The 17361-nt window shown below is 47.2% G+C and overlaps 1 protein-coding gene across 3 annotated transcripts in view; it reads right to left on the bottom strand.

The window, feature by feature from the left end:
• Positions 1-3015, bottom strand: part of Abat (4-aminobutyrate aminotransferase) — a 106190-nt gene extending 103175 nt beyond the window's left edge. For 2 of the 3 annotated variants that reach the window (XM_031362102.1, XM_031362050.1), the window contains exon 1: positions 2873-3015. The gene's annotated coding sequence lies outside the window, so the exon portion shown is untranslated. The remainder of the gene's footprint in view (positions 1-2872) is intronic. The other variant, XM_031362064.1, reaches the window with a different exon arrangement.
• Between the last annotated feature and the right edge of the window lie 14346 nt (positions 3016-17361).

Here is a 17361-nt window from a genome sequence, read left to right as displayed (position 1 = left end):
CCTTACCTGATTCCCACCCTTACCTGATGCCCACCCTTACCTGATGCCCACCCTTACCTGATGCCCATCCTTTACCTGATGCCCATCCTTACCTGATGCCCACCTCTTACCTGATTCCCACCCTTTACTTGACATCCATCCATATGGATGCCCATCCCTACTGATGTCCACCCTCCAGGCTAGAGAGAAGGAATGGAGGCTCAAACAAGTCAATGACTGTGCACGTTGCTCCAAGCAGAAGTAGCCAATAGATGGCTGGCCCTAGGTTCCAACTGGGTTTACGGTCTGTGGTCCATTGCATACACTGCTCTGTTTTCTTGAAATCCTCACATTTCTCACATGGCCTGGGTTTGTCTGCTGCCTTTGTCCTGGTGGACTGTCTGCAACAGAGGTTCCTGGGCACATCCAGAGGCATAGCTGACAGAGGCATAGCTGACTCACTACCCATTTCAGCTGTCTCTTTTTAGAGGGGACAGTTTCCAGACAGGGTTTCTCGGTGTAGCTCTGGCTATCCTGGAACTTGTTCTGTAGACCAGGCTCGCCTCAACTCACAGAGATCTACCTGGGATTACAGGTGCGTGCTACCATTGCCTGGCTTGAATTGATTTTGTGGTTGAAATTGTGAGCATTATTTGTACTTATTGGCCGTGCTATATACGTTGAGGATCAACTTATTTCACTCTGAGGATAACTAGCAGAGACAGAGAAGGACTTTCCCAAAGGCTAGGGCCCTTTGCCCTGGCCTCAGTCCTGCATGGAAGCTGGCTGTGATGATGTGGTAAACTCACACAATCCCAGCATTCAGGGGGTGAAGGCAGAGGGTCAGAAGTTCAAGGTCATCTTCCAGCATGCAGTGAGGCTAGCCTGTCCTATGTGAGACCGCCTTTAAAAAGAAAAGGGAAGGAAAGGGAAGGAAATCTTCCCAAGATCACACACCAAGAAGCACATAAAAGCCATGACCCTACATTTTCACCTTGAACTCAGCTCTTGGCTCTCCCTTGACATATGACAGCTCCACTCCAGCTGAGGGCTGGACATGGGAAGGAGCAAGGAGAGTTGGTACCCCAGGCTCTCCCATCTACGGGGATCTGGTCACGACTGCTTGGTGACCACTGAATGGTCCCAGAAAATCACCCATGTGCCAGGAAAAGGGGCAGGATCTAAGCAGGGACAAGCCATTGCTGTAGAGAATGGGAGCCAGAGAGAATGAACAGAGGTAGAAAGGAAAGGGGTACACCTTCCTCAGGCACCCATCCTGGAGCAAAGCCAGGCATGCAGCTGAGGTCCTCACAGTAGCCATGGCTCTAGCATATTGTAACTGATAACATCCATTCGACTGGGTTGATCTGGATTTTGGCAAGCTTTGCAAGGCAGTAGGTGTACATCAGAAACCCTTAAGCCCCCAGGAATGGATTCCACCAGAGCCTGTGGAGTGTCGACAGACGTTCTTCAAGCTCTGCTCCTTCTGAGCTGACTTTCTCAGTGTTGCTGTGTCCTGTGATGAGTGGACATGGTGTCCAGACATACCCACTGTCCATGTGAAGACATGTGTTGGCTAGTGTTGGGGAGCCCCTGGAGGTCCTCTTTAGGAGCTACACTGTGGTTTTGTCAGTGACTGGCTGGGTGACCTTGACCCAGTCCCTTTCTCTCTTTGTGCCTCGGTTTGTTCAAGTACCAAATTAAATGCTCAGTCTTAATGTAGATGCTCTTTTACATCGTAGGATTGCAGACAGAGTAATTTGTCTCTCCCAGAGCTGTCCTCTGGCCTCCAGGAAACACATCTCTCCCCATCCCACATCCCAGATCCAGAGAACAGGCCAAGATTCAGTGCTTTCCTGTCTCCTGACCTGCCCCCACCAGACATCCTGAGGCTAGTGTGCGGGAGGCACACAGCTAAGCTAACAGTGTCCCTAGACCAGTGGGCAAGCCCAGCAGCATCGTTCTCTTGGCCTAATGCCCAGGGAATTCCGTCAGGCGATAGCCACAGGAGTTGATGGGGGCAAACCCAAGAAACAAACAGGGGACCCTTGGAAGTGGGCCAACAGCTCTTCTCTATGTTGATAGCCCTTTGTCCAGGAAGAGAGAGACCTGCGTCTGTAGGGTAGCACTGAATACAGCCTTTTGTATTTGTGCTGGAGGTGGAGGTGGAAGGGGGTGCCTGCTGGTCCTGCAGTGCCAAGGCCATCTGTGTTCTTAGAGTTTGGAGGCTCCTAAAAGAAGCTCTAGGCCTGGGAGGGAGAGGCCCCTAAAAGCCTTGTTTGGGGGGGGGGCTATGGACTCTCCTGTGGGTGGGAAAGAGTCTTCATAGAGATAGAAGAGAACTCATCTGTCCCCAGAATCCAGAACCTAGTTTCTGGAATGGGCATGCATGTGATTTGGCCTGGGATGTCCTTGTTGAAGGGAGGGTCTTACTCTCCAGGACTTTCACAGTCGGGGAGGGATAGGACCCTTCTCTATGAGCTGTGACCTCAACATTCCAAGGAGACAAAAATGAGAGAGAAGTAAGAGACTCTAACTTATATTTTTAGGAAATTTTAGGAAGCGAGGAGATGAGAGAGGGTCTAGAATATTAGCGGAGGCAGGACTCCACTTTGGGGGTTGGGGGGGCATTCTATTCCAAGGACTAAACATGAGAGGGATTTCCCCCGCCAGCCAGCGGGCAGGACGGACGGCCCATTTCTGAAGGTTACATGAAGCTCTTTTGCTTTCTGGGGCCTGGGAAGTGGGAGACCCTTTCCTTTCGGAGCAGGAGCCCGCGTCCTGGTTGGATGGAGGGCCCGGATTCTAGAGGAAGATGCCCGTCTCTGGTTTCCCGGGTGCAGGGCTTCCTTCAGAAGGGCCGGCCACGCGCGTCCAGACGCAACGCACTTACCTCCAGGCCCGGGCTGCGATCTACAGGCTGCTGCGATCCGCGGGTCCGACTTGCGCGATCACCTTCTGATGCTCTCGGCAGCTCCTGGCGTCTGCTCAGCTTCCCCCAGCGACTCGCCAGCCTCCTCAGCTCGCCTAGCCGCCCTGGCCAATCAGCACCACTGCCTCTGGCCCTTGCTTGCGCCTCAGCCAATAAGAACACCCGCCATGGGCCACCGCCCCCGGGGGGGAGGGGGAAGGCGGGGCGGGGGCAGAGTCCGACCTCGGTGGATGCGCCCGGGGGTCTCGGAGGAGGACCGCGAGGGCCGGAGCAAGGGGCTGGGGAAGAGGCAGCCGGAGAATCTTCAGCAAATCAAATGGGGGCTAGGAGTCCTCTTCTTACAGGCGGGAGAGACTTTACAGTCCAAGGCGAATTTTCATTGTACCCCCTACCCCACATCACTGTTTTAAGATCCTGGGAATTGCTGATGAATGGAACTGAACCCACCCCGACCTCTGTGCTTCGGATCTGATCTCTGGAACCTGATAATCTGGGGCCCTGAAACAGAGAGCTAAAGCACCTGTCGGCGGCCCTCCATGCCACCTTGTCCATCAGTGGTACACAGCAGGGCAGTAAGAGTGCTAAATTGGGGAGTCAGACCAGGACCTGGGGCAGGTCTCTTTCCCAACCCTTCCTCCCTTTCGTTAATGGTAAAGGAAGGCAGAATTGGTTGTATCTTTTTTTTTTAGTAGAAACATGATCTTAGATGTAATAGAGATGTGTTCAGAAAAATTGAAGATGCACTGAAAACCAGTTAAAACGAATATGTGAGTGATCAAATCCCACATCTTTATTTTCATTAAAAATAAAGATTTATTTTAATCATGTGTCTGTCTGTCTATGTATATGTGTATGGATGCCCGAAGAGGCTATTGGAATCCTGGGATTGCCTGGAGCTGTAGTTACAGGTGGTTGTGAACTGACAGAATAGGGTGCTGGGGATGAAACTCCAGCTTCCAGGTCACAGAGATCTGGTTGCCTCTGCCTCCAGAGTGCTGAGATTAAAGCCACCACCATGCCCGGCTCCTTTTTAATTTTTGTGTTATTATTTTATCTTATTGTTTTAAAGAGAAGGAAGATTTGTTTTGGTTTGATGGGATGAAGTCTGTGCTGCTCAGTTGCTCGCTCATTTCTAATGGTCTTACAACTTTCCAAAGTTATTTGGACAGAAGGTGTAATCATGCATTGATAAAACCAAAGACACAAACATTTAACCATCTCTAAGCTTTTCCAGGCAGCTGTGTCATGGTCTGGTCAACTCTTATAGAGCCTAGAGGTCCCTTTTGAGTCCAGGAATCCAAGCAGTCTCATATCTAGTTATTATGGATTGTAAACCTAGAAATGAAGGAACCAAGATAGGCCTGAAATAAACAAACAAATAAAATACCTCCAAGTCAGCAATCTACTGCGATCCCTAACTGAACCCCAAAGAGACAATGACTAGACTAATTGAAGGGAGCAGGTGAAAGTCCAGATCCTCTGTCCCTTGGGAACCCAGAAGGTCCTACCAGTTATCCATGTTAACCCTGTCATCTGACCCAAGGAATTTTCTGGAGGCTGTGTTGTAAGTCTGGCAATTTCTCCTTAAAACTTAAGCCTGCTGATAATCAATCCATTTATTGCTTGTCCAAAGAGAGCAAATGGACAACGGATACTGCGCAAGGAAAAGCAAGTTAAACTGGGCGCGCGCCTTTAACCCCAGCCCTTGGGAGGCAGAGGCAGGGGGATTTCTGAGTTTGATGCCTGGTCTACGGAGTGAGCTCCAGGACAGCCAGGGCTACACAGAGAAACTCTGTCTTGAAAAACCTAAAAAAAAAAAAAAAAAAAAAAAAAAAAAAAAAAAAAAGCCAGAGGGTGGGAACATCTGGTTTTTTTCAGCCCCCAAGATGGCTCTGGTCTCATCGCTATCTGTGGGCTTTCGAGGAACTACACAGTTTCATGTACAGCTGGCTCAGATTCATTTCAGCTGTTCTTGAGAGAAATTGGATATTTCCACCTTAAAAAAAACTTACAGGTGTGGCAGCACACACTTTTAATCCTAGCACTGGGGAGGTAGAGGCAGAGTTGGAGACCAGAATGGTCTGAATAGTGAGTTCCAGGACAACCAAGGCTACATAATGGGACCTTGTCTCTAAATAAATAAATAAATAAATAAATAAAATCTTATAGTACATGCCTATAATTTCAATATTCATGAGGTAGAAGCAGAAAGATCAGAAGTTCAAGGTCATCCTTGACTAAAATCGAGTTTGAGGCCTGCCTGAAATACACGAGATGTTCACTGAGTAAAATGAGTAAATTAATACTTACAATCCCAGCTCTCAGGAGCCTGAGGCAGGAGTCTGAGGCCAGCCTGAGCTACTTACCAAATTCTAGGTCCTACCATGTGGGATTTTGAGACTCTATCTGAAGCATCATCCCTGTTGCCCACTAAAAACAAACAAACAAACACAAAATGAGTAGCTGTCATACTATACAGAAATGATACAAGAAGCTAGGTAGAGAGGCAGGATGGATAAACAATATCATTAGTAGAAATAGATACCTCTGCATATAGAAATTATGAATTATTCTAATTTTATTTTGTTTTTAAAGTTGCTATTAATTATTGTTAGCCATATAACCCAACATGGCCTCAAACTTCTGGCAATCTTTTTGTTGTTATTTTGAAGCACGGTCTCTCTCTTTAGCTCTGACTGTCCTGGAATTCACTCTGTAGACCAAGTTGGTCTTGAGCACAGAGATCTGCTTGCATCTGCCTCTGAAGTCTTAGGATTAAAAGCATGTGCCACCACATCTGGCTAAGTCTTGCTGATTCAACTTCTTGAGTGCTGAGATTGTGAACATGTACTGTAAAGTTACACACACACACACACACACACACACACACACACACACCTTCCTCTGCTAAGAAAAAAATAGTTAAAATTAAAAATCAAAAACACCAAAGCAAATATCTAAGCATAGGTTGGCAAACTAGCTCATGGGCCAAATGCATCAAGAGATACTTTTTGTATGTGTGTGTGTGTGTGCGCGCGCGCGTGCGTGTGTGTGTGTGTGTGTGTGTGTGTGTGTGTGTGTGTGTGTGTGGTTTTTAAGACAAGGTTTCTTTGTGTAACAGTCCTGGCTGTCCTGGACTCACTTTGTAGAACAGACTGGACTCGAACTCACAGAGATCTGCCAGACTCTGCCTCCTGAGTGCTGGGATTAAAGGTGTGCACCACTATGCCTGGCTGAGATAGTTATTTTCGACAGGGTCTCATATGTTGTCCAAGTTGGTCCTGAGCTCCTGATTCCTCTTGCCTCTCAAACTGCTTAGTGCTGGGATTAAAGGCCCAGGACTTGTCTATTTTTTTTTTTTATTAATGAAATTGAACTAAATCTAGGCTTTATATTTTAAATGGCTGGAGAAAAATCTGAAACAAACAAACAAACAAACAAAACCTTGTGAGATCATTCAGAAATAGAATCTTCAGTGAGCAAGAGTAAAGTTTTCCTGAGATATGGCCACCCCGATTCATGCCAGAGTGGCCGGTGGCACTGTTAGGACAGAGCCGAGCAATGCGCTCTTGGTCCGAAAAGTTTGCTTCATCCTGAGCTAAGTCCCTTAGAAGAAGGGGCCCCACGGCTCATCTCAATCTGTTCTGCCTTCTTCACTCAGCCAGGTCTGGACCAGCACTGTGGGGCTCTACCTCAGGGCCCCCTTGAGAGCGAAGCTGCTGCTTTCTGCTTTCTCTCTGGCTAAGCAGGAGTAGGAAGGAGGTGTTTGGGACCAGGTGCTTAGCAAGCTGATTCTCAAATAGCTTCACTCTGCCACCTGTGAAGAAAACTGTCAGCCTCTAGAGGCAGCCCTTCATTCGTACATTTACTTCCACAGTCCTGCAGGTTTCCGCCCGCTGGGACAGTGGTTGTCCTGGGAGTGCAGAGAGAACACTGAGTCCTTCCGGAGAATTCTGTTATGTTCAGCATCTGTCCTAAAGGGCAGCTTTAGCTGTGGGGGTGGGGGTAAGGGATGAGAAGTAGGGGTGAGAGGGTAGGGGTGGGGCACCACTGCAGAGATGCAGGTGAAGAGGGTGTGAAGCTTAAAGGGAGCCTGGGTTCTGATCAGAGAAAAAAAACGGCCCCTCTCCCCAAAAGAAGAAGAAACTGAGGCCCAGAGACTTGTCTGGCGGCCAGTTACAAGACATCTGTTTTCCATGCCTGTGCTTTGGACAGCACACACCCCAAAAGCTAGGGAGTCAGGGAGAAGGCTCAGTCAGTAATGTGCCTGCCTCAAAAACATAAGGGCAGCCGGGTGGTGGTGGCATCCGCCTTTAATCCCAGCACTTGGGAGGCAGAGGCAGGCGATTTCTGAGTTCAAGGCCAGCTTGGTCTACAGAGTGAATTCCAAGACAGCCAGGGCTACACGGAGAAACCCCTGTCTCGAAAACAAACAAACAAACAAACCAACAAAACACATAATGGCCTGAATTCAATCCCTAAAACCCAGGTTAAAAAGATCCAGGTATAGGCCAGGGTTGACGGTACATACCTTTAATGCCCATAGTTGGGGAGCAGAGGCAGGCAGATCTCTATGTATATGAAGCTAGCCCAGTCTTACACAGTGAGTTCAGGCCAGCTGGGGCTACCATAGTCAGGTCATGACTCCAAAAACAAAAACACCACCACCAAAAGAAGTCCAGAGGTGCAGTGCATGCTTGTAATTTCAGGGCTGGGAAAGCAGAGGCGAGCTGATTTAAGATCTAAAACTATAAACTCGTTAGGGAAGCAAACACACAAAAAGGTAGGGCCAAATCTTCATGACTAAAATTTGAACTTGCAATGGTTTCTCCTCCTCTTCTCTCTCTTTTTTTCTCCATCAGTACTGAATCAAACTGACAGCATTACACTGAGCGCCAGACAGACGCTCTCTAGCACTAAGCCTTTGACTGTGTCTGAGTTAGATTTCTATTGCTGTGATAAACACCATGGCCAAAAGCAACCTGGGGCAGAAAGGGTTTATTCCAGCTTACAGACTAGTCCACCATGAAGGGAGTTGTCAAGCTGCAGCCTGGAGGCAGGACCTGGAGCACAGGCCGTGGAGACTTGTTGCCCATGGCTTGCTCAGGCTGCTTTCTTACAACACTTCAGGACCTCGGAGTGTCCAGAGATCGCCCTCCCTGCAGGGCCCTCTCACAGCCCTCCTTAATCAAGAGAATGCCCCCATATACTTGTGTCTGGGCCAGTCTGGGATGGAGGGATTTTCTCTAGTCCTAGCTGGTCCTCTTCCCAGCAAACTCAAGCTTTTGTCAAGTTGACAAACAAAACAACGACAAAATAAAAACAGACTTCTGATTCTCACGCCTCTACCAAGTGCTGGAGGTACAAGCATGCACTACCCTATTGGTTTAACATAGTACTCGGTATGGAACACAGGGCTTCATGCACTTAATGTAGCCCTCTACTAAGCTATGCCCTCAGACCAATTAAAAAACAAAATCAAAAATGTGTGTGGTTGGGTTTGCCTGCAAGTACGTCTGTGTGCCATGTGTGTGCTTGGTGCCCATAAAAGTAGAAGAGGGTGTTGAATTCCCTGGTGTTAGGTTATGAGCCACCATGTGGGTTCTGGGAATTGAACCCAGGTCCTCTAGAAGTGTAGCTAGTGCTTTTAACTACTAAGCTATCTAAGCCTTCTACCCTTCCCTTCTCCCTCTTTTAAACAGTTGTAGTATGTAGCCCAGGTTGGTATGGAACTCAAAATCCTGCCTCTGCTTGTAGTAACTTTGTCTACAGGTGTGCCCTCCACAACACTGCACTCTCCTCTCTCTCTCTCTCTCTCTCTCTCTCTCTCTCTCTCTCTCTCTCTCTCTCTCTCCCTCTCTCTCTCTTCCTCCCTCCTCCTCCCTTCTTTCTTCTTTCTCTGTTTTCTAGGGTATGTGTCTGTGTGTGTGTGTTGAGAAATAAATGGTTATGGCTCAGTGTACAACATTGCAATTATGCTTACAGAGCTCCATTGTATACTTAAAAATGATTAAAATGGTTAATATTGTTGCTTGTGGCAATAAAAAGTATCCAATGCAGTAGGGTCACTGATACAAAAGAGAGCTATCTCCTGGCCACTAATGAGCACAGACACACTGTAACTTTTTTGTGACAGGGTCTCTTTATGTAGTCCCAGCTAGTCTAGAGGCTACAATGTAGCCCAGGATGGCCTTGAGCTTGTCACAGTTCTTCTGCTTCTGCCTCCTGAATGTTGGGATCACAAGGGTGGGCCACCCTGTCTGGCTTCACACTGTGTATCTTTTGTTTGCATAGTTCTACTACATTGTCTCCTGGATTGGGAAAGATGACTAGAATTCATTAATTAACTCACTGTTTTAGTTACTTTTCGATTGCTGCAATAAGACCCTATGACCAAGGTAATTTATAGAAGAGAATTTATAGAAAAGAGCTTCCTATTTCAGGGGATTAGAGTCCATGACAATTATGGCCAGGAGCATGTCAGTAGACAAGCAGGCATGGCACTGGAGTAGCTGAGAGCTTACATCTTAAGACAGAATCATAAGGCAGAGAGAGAGAGAGCTAACTAGAAATGGCATGGATTTTAAAACCTCAAAGCCCATCCACACACCTCATCTCACAAGACCACACCTCCTAATCCTTTCCAAACAGTTCCACCAACTGGGGACCAAGTATTCAAGCATATGAGACTATAGGGCCATTTTCATTCAAACTGCAGCATTCACTTATTATAATTATCTTTATTCATTTGCATATGTATATGTCTCTCTGTGGGTGCCATGTATGTGCACTCTCAGAGGCAAGAAGAGGGTGTCTGAGTCCCTGAAGCTGGAATCACAGGCAGTTGTAAGCCACCTGATATGGTGCTGGAAACTATGAGCCCTCTGAGATCCACCAGACTCTCCAACACCTCAATGATCTTCCACCTGTTAATCCACCCAATACTTAGTGCATTTAGTAACTATTCTGTGTTAGGTGCTCACCTGGGGATTTGAGGCCTTGCTCCAGAAGCCATCAGGAGTTGGGATACAGTATGCATAAAGTTAGAATTCTGTAACTAAGGGAAGTAATTTCTAAGTACTCAGAAGGACAGCCGGGTATGGTGGTAGGGTCTTGTAATCCCACCACTCAGGAGGCAGGAGGATTGCCTCAATTTTGAGCTATGTAGTAAGTTCTAGGCCAGCCTGGGCTACAGAATAAGACTCTGTCTTGGAGAAAAAAAACTAAGTCCAATTTCTTTTTTTAAAGAAAAGTGCTCAGGAGGAAGAAATGAGAAGAGGGCTTACTCAGGGCTGGGCAGGGCTTCAGTCATGCTGCTTAGGGCAATCTGGAGCAGTGTGACACTTTAGCTGGGGGAGAACTCTGAAGAGAGAGCCTTGCATGGGTTTCCCCTTTATTCCCAGGCATCTGGCCTCTGTGTTGGGGTGCTAGGAGACCTTTCCCTTTCCTCACCAGTGAGACCCAACAGCATCTATGAAACTGCTGGGCATCTGACATGGCACCGACCTGGCATAACTTTCTTCTGCAGTCACTGTGATGCCTGGGACTTCAGAGTTCCAAGCATGAGAGAGACACCATGGCAGGGGGCTGGGGGAGATTCAGATGGCATAGTCCTTGCTTAGCTTGTGTGAAGTCCTGGGTTTGATTCTCAGCACTTTGTGGACCAAGTGCATGCCTGCAATCCAAACACTCAGGACATGGGTTTAGGAAGTACAAGGGTCACCATCAAGATTGAGACCAACCTGAGCTACATGACACCTTGCTCAATTTCTCTTCCCTCTCCACTCCCAGACTCCTACCTAAACCTCCTATAACTTGAGTGTGGTGGTACACACTGCCTATAGTGCCAGAACTTGGGAGGCTGGAGCAGGAGGATATCTATCAGTCCAAGGTCAGCCTGGGCTATTGAGGGGTTCTGTCTTGAAAAGAAAGAGGGGAGGAGAGAGCAGAAAGGGGAGGAACTGTGCTGACCCCAGGCCAGCACAAAACACACTGCTTCTTTTGAGCCACACCTACTGCTTCTTTTGGGTAGACAATGCACTCAGCAGCCATGTCTGCCTTGAGATGTCAGTAAGATGGTGAGAGATACACTCATTAATGTGTACAGAATTTCAAGAACATGGAAGATGCCGAACACATCCTAGGTCCTTTTGTCTTGTTCCCCGGGGATATCTTCCCCACACCCACACAAAATCCCACTAATGCAGTCAGTCTACAACTTGCTACAATTTGGTTTACAGTTTTTCATTCTCGGTTTTTGAATTTTGTTATATTTTTCAAGTTAGCATGGTGTAATGGTCTCATGATGCTGAGCAGCTCCCAGACAGAAGTTGGTGGCCTTGTAGCTGTGGCACCCTTGAATCACAGCCAATAACTTTAGTGTTTTTGACATTCTACAGGTCAGGTTCACTCTCAGCTGTGTGTGCCCAAGACAGCCACATTTGTCACATTCAGTGCAATATTGAACAGATGATATGAGATAGGCAGCTGTTGATTATGAAACAAGCTTTGTGTTAGATGACTACCCAACTGTGGTCTGATGTAAGTCTGAGCATATTTAAGGCAGGCCAGGTTTAGTTCTCATGCTGGGTAGGATTGAGGTGTGTTATTTTGGACTTATTGACATTTTCAACTTAAGATGGGTTTATTACAAGGTAACCTTGTACGTAATAAGTCAGTGGAGGAAAATAAAATACTTGGTTTACTTTTAAAACATTTACAGCAAACTTTCATAGGTGTGAGAAGTTGGTATCCCCAAACTCTGTGGTTTGGAATATGGGGGTACAGAAAAATACACCACACAAGGTCTGAAAATAGGTTTTTGTAGTTGAGAACAAGGAGTTGGGGAGGGCCCGGCTTTGATAGGCCCAGAGATTGCTATCTGTGTGAACTGTTTTTCCTTATGTCAGAGTGGGAAGTCAGTCAGATTGCCCAGTTTTTCAATCTCCATGCTCCAGGGTTTGTGGTGTGAGAGAGGCTGTTCTCCAGAACTCCACCAATAGCAGTTTGCTTGAAAAGTTAAGCCTGTTTCACTGCCCTGCTGGGGGAGGGGGGGTTGGGAGGAGGGAGTTGTTCTTTAAACCCCATTGTAGGTCTGCACCATCTTTACATCCCCAGGGATCCGATCCCCTTGGGGTCGGATGGGATATGATTTCCATTCCCACTTTCACTGCTGGAAGGCTGGGGACCCTTGAAGACCTCCAGTCAATCATTAGCGTGGCAGAACCAAGACTCAGAAGAGAGGTACTGCCATCTTCCCTGCTGGAGAGAACTGCCAACTTGATGTGTCCTGTGAGTTCTTGGAGGGCCTTGCTGATGCCATTTGTCCTATACGGAATGGTCTATTTCTGCTTCCTAAATGGCCTGCAGTCTCCTTTCTCTCCTCCCTGGGGAGCCACTGCCCTAAGGAGCTGTCCAGAACCTCACTTGCTGAAATTTCACAGTAGCTAAAATTCAAACCAAGTTGGAGCTTTTATTGCACTGGCTCAGAAAATCCAAATATCCTTTCTTCTCCTCTTCTCCATTTTTCCTCTTAACTGTCAAGGAAAGACAAACTGACACAAACAACCGCCCATCCCAGGAAAGAGTGTGACACAAAGGACATGCATGCCACCCCAGGAAAGAGTGTGACACAAAGGACATGCCACCCCAGGAAAGAGTGTGACACAAAGGACATGCCCTTGAACTGTGTAGTTATATACATCTGAACTCATAATTCTAACTGCAACTATTAAGACCTCCATAGGAGCCAGTGCGATGGCTCAGTGGTCAAGCCCTTGGAGAGGACTGGAGTTCAGTTTTCAGTAACCATGTCTGGCAGTTCATAATTGCTTTTAACTCTAGCTGCAGAGGATCCCGTGTCTGGCAGTTCATAATTGTCTTTAACTCTAGCTACAAAGGATCCAGTGTCCTCTTCTGGTCCCTGCAGTTATGCAAACTCATATGCACATATGAGACATGCCCATACATTGACAAGTATATAAAATTAAAAATAAATGTTGTAAAAAATACTTGTATAAGGGGGCTGGAGAGATGGCTCAATGGTTAAGAGTAGTGGCTGTTCTTCCAGAGGACCTGGGTTCAATTCCCAGAAACCACATGGCAGGTCAAAGCTGTTTGCAACTCCAATTCTAGGGAATCTTACACCCTCACACAGACATACAGGCAAAACACCAATGCACATAAAATAAAAATATACGCACTGGTGGATATAAAAATACTTGTGTGAGCTTACAGGGGTCACCTAAAATCTCTGAACATCAGTAAGTTTTCATCTACAAAGTGGGGATGATGGTTTTAATGCATGAGTGTGTAATGTTGTGAGTGTTATGTAGAAGAAACACCTTAGAATTTGTAGTGTGGAATGGAGTGGCTGACAGGAAGGAAGCTCTGAATGAGGTAAGCCTATAATATTGTAAGTCTTACTATGGTCATCAGAATTATAATTTGTGTTCCTCACAAATCAGATGATCTTGAGACAAGCACTTGAGGCTTTCTTTGATTCCCTAGCTAATGATTGTGGAGGGGAACTGGGATTCCATTCCCTGAGGATGCTGGGGCCAGTGCAGAACAACCACCAGAGTCAGCCCACCGAGGGGGACGGAGTGGGGGATGTCAGCTGTGGGCCATTAATCAAGAGCTACTCCCTGGCCAGCTACTCCGTGGCGGACTACTCGGCAGCACTTCCCCTGATCCTTCAGACGGAGTGGGTTCCATGGACAAAAGGAGTCCTCAGGCTGCCTGTGTCTCAGGGACAGAGGAGAGGCGGCCGTGCCAAGACATAAGGAATGCTGGGAGTCAAGGGCTTGCTTTCTCTCTTGGGTTCAGTTTGTTTTGGTGTGTGTGTGTGTGTGTTAGTGTTACTTTCTACTGCTGCAACAAAATGCCATGCCTAAGGCAACCTTTAGAAGAGATAGTTTATTTCAACTTAGGATTTCAGAGGGCTACTAGTCCATCATGCTGAGGAAGCAGTGGCTGGCATGGGAGCTGGAGCAGGAGGCTAAGAGGGTACATCCTCAACTGCGAGCAAGAGGCAGAGAGGACAGACTGGAAGTAAGAGGGGCCTTTGATTCTTAAAGCCCCAGTGACATAATTCCTCCATGGAAGTCACACCTCCTAAACCTCCCAAACAGTGTCCCAACTGGGGACTAGGTGTTCGTATATCTGGGCCTATGGGGGGGTCAGACTCTTCCATACCACTGCAGTATGGATATGTGTGTGGTGTATATACATGTTCCTGTGTGTGCATGTGTGTGTGAGGTTATGGTTGTATGTGAGAATATATGTGTGCAGGCATAATGTTTTTGTGAACTGTATAAAGATTATCCTTGTATTATTCAAATGCTTTCTCTGCTCCCTGGATGTTGCTGCAATCCAGACATAGCATTGTAATTATTATTTTAAGTATCTCTTATCTCAAGTTTGTGTAAACATAGCTCTCTATTTATTCTCTTATTTGTTAATAAAACTGATCAGCCAATAGTTGATTACATGAGAGAATAGGGCTGGACTTCTGCCATAAAGGAGAGGAGAGAAATAGAGAGACGAAGATTCCCCTTTGTGGAGAGGGCCTGAAGACACCATGGGGTAACACCTGGAGCAGAGAGAGCCAGACTAATATGAAAATGTATGTATCTCGGGGATATTGGTTGGGAGGTAGCCAGATTAGCTCAGAGGATTAGAATAGATTAATAACTGCTGAGATATTAATGCTGTAAAGCTTATCAAATAAATCTCTAGTCTCTGTCTCATTTATTTGGGAGCTAGCCAGGATAAAGAAAAACTTCCACTTTTAAAATTACTTTCACATATGTGGTGAGGATATATGTATGTGAGAGATTATATGTGTGTGTGTGTGTGTGAAGATATATGTGTGTGAGGATATGCATGTGTGTGAGGATATGCATGTGTGTAGCTCAAAGACTGATGTCAGATGTCATTTTTTTTTTTCGAGACAGGGTTTCTCTGTGTAGCAGATGTCTTTCTTAATCACTCTTTACCTTAATTTTTAAAGCAGTCTCTCTTTCTCCCTCCCCTCCCTCTTTCCCCCTCCACTCCCCCCCTTCTCCATCTCCCTTCTCTCTCCTTCCCTCTCTCTCTCTTTCTCCCTCCCCTCCCTCTTTCCCCTCCACTCCCCCTCTTCTCCATCTCCTCTCTCTCTCTCTCTCTCTCTCTCTGCTTGCTACCTGCAGTTCAGGATGAAGCTCTCAGCTCCCTTTCCAGCACCATGTGTGGCTCCTTGCTGCTAATTCCTCCTGTGATGGTCATGGACGAATCCTCTAAAACAGTAAGCAAGTTTTCATTTATAAGTAGCCTTGGTCATGGTGTCTCTTCACAGCAATGGAAAAATAACTAAGACACAAGACTTTTCACTGAACTTGGAGCTTACTGATCTGGCCATTCTGGTTGGCCCTCAGACCCATGGGTTCTGTCTCCATTCCCTAAGCACTGGATATAGGCATGTAACATCATGGTGGGGTTTTTGTACAGGTGTTGGGGGGATCTGAACTCAGGTAAGTCATCAGTCTTGGCAGCAAACAACTTTGTCCACTAAGCGATCCTGCCAGTCCCGGGATGAATTTTGAGCAGCACAGTGCTTCGGCCCTGGGGACACTCTGGATGTCACTACTATGATGCTGGGGGAAGGGAGCCTCTCCACTTTCCACGGGTGAAGATGGTGAACATAGGTCAGTGCACAGGGAGCCCCATAGCACGATCCTGAGAAACCTGCTCCAGCTCACCAGTACACGATAAGCTGACTCATCTTGACGAAGCTTTAACCTCTCCGAGCCTCAGTTTTTTCATCTGTAGGATGTGGGTCAGAATCATAGCACTATTCCATAGGGCTGTGTCAAGGTTTTAGAGAGTTCTGAATGAAGCGTCTTACCCAGAGGTGGAACAGCTGGGGCTGGGTGAGCACAGCCAGAAACAGAGGAGTGGGAGGATTCCCATCCTGTGATTCTCCTAACTCCTCCCGGAGTGGTTGCCCTTCCCCTGGCACATCTAGGTGTGTGTTGTCATAGAAACCTTTCAGTGATAATGCTCCTAAGAACTTGGTAGATTTTTTTTCCCTCCCCAAAATAACCCACCTCATCAATCAAGTAACGCTCAGGCGAAGCAGTTAGATAAGTGAGGTTGTTTTATCGTCGTTAACTTCTGAGTGAGGCACCTACCTGGGGAATTTCCATCACCCAGGAATAGGCAGTTAACAGAAATGAAGCAGTGGTGATGATGATGGTTGTCTTAAGCTCTTTTCCGTTGTGTGACAAAACACTGTGACTGAGGCGACATATAAAATAAAGCATGGCCATCATGATGGGGAGCATGGCAGCAGGCAGGCAGGCAGGTAAGCAGGCAGGCAGGCAGGCAGGCAGGTAAGGAAGCAGGCAGGCAGGCAGGTAAGCAGGCAGGCAGGTAAGCAGGCAGGTAAGCAGGCAGGCAGGTAAGCAGGCAGGCAGGCAGGTAAGCAGGCAGGCAGAGAGGCAGTTGTCGAGAGCTCACATTGATACACAAGCACAAGGTAGAGAGAGGGGTTGAGGAGAAGAAAGGGAGAGAGGGAGAGGAAGGGAGAGGGGATGCTGGTGTGGGATTTTGAAACCTCAAAGCTTGTCCCCAGCGACACATTTCCTCCAATAAGACCAAACCTCCTAATCCTAAACAGACCACCAGCTGGGGACAAACATTCAAACATAAGAGCCTACAGGACAATTCTCATTCAAACCAACACTGCCAGGAGCCATAGCCTTAACCATGGCCTTGTAGAAAATTACTAGCTTACACATATAGCCCTGAGAGATCTTGTGTAGTCTAACTTGGGTGTGGAGGACACTGTGACTGCTGGTTCCAGAGACTGAAGATTGCCACCTGCCCTTTGGAAAGCCCCCGGGGCTCCTCCCCCTCCTCTTGTTTATGCGTATATTGCCATCCCTGAAGTAAAATTTTCAGAGCTTGATCAGACAACTGTCTTGCTCTCGTTCTTTGTGTCTCTTCTCTCCCCTCAGTCTCTCTCCCCTGTCCTAGGTCCCTGATGAACACCCTGCAGGTCGGGGCACAACAGGATGATGAAGGTGGTGGTGGTAGTGGTGATGGTGGTCGTTGTTATGGTAATACTGATGATGGTCCTGATGATGGTTATGATGGTGATAGTAGTGATGGTCATGGTAGTGATATAGATGGTGATGGTGGTGGTGTAAGCTACCATGACTTAAGTCCTTCTGCTGCAGCTCACACGCTAGATGCTATGGTTGCATTACCAAATGCAACCTTGACAAGGAAGTCCTGGAGGCCAGGGCACTGAAAGCAGGTGGAGTGGGCTTGAGTTTGGGTGCCAGGAGCTATGCTCAAGTTCTGAGTTCTTTCACTTCTCAGGAAACCCCAGAGGAAAAGGACATGAGGAGAGAGCTTGCTCTGTCTTTTCCCCTAGCATCCAGGCCACCAATTGCAAAGCCTTT

The sequence above is a fragment of the Mastomys coucha genome, unplaced genomic scaffold (assembly GCF_008632895.1).
Source record: "Mastomys coucha isolate ucsf_1 unplaced genomic scaffold, UCSF_Mcou_1 pScaffold12, whole genome shotgun sequence".
Taxonomy (NCBI): domain Eukaryota; kingdom Metazoa; phylum Chordata; class Mammalia; order Rodentia; family Muridae; genus Mastomys; species Mastomys coucha.
This window is presented reverse-complemented; position numbering and strand designations above follow the sequence as displayed.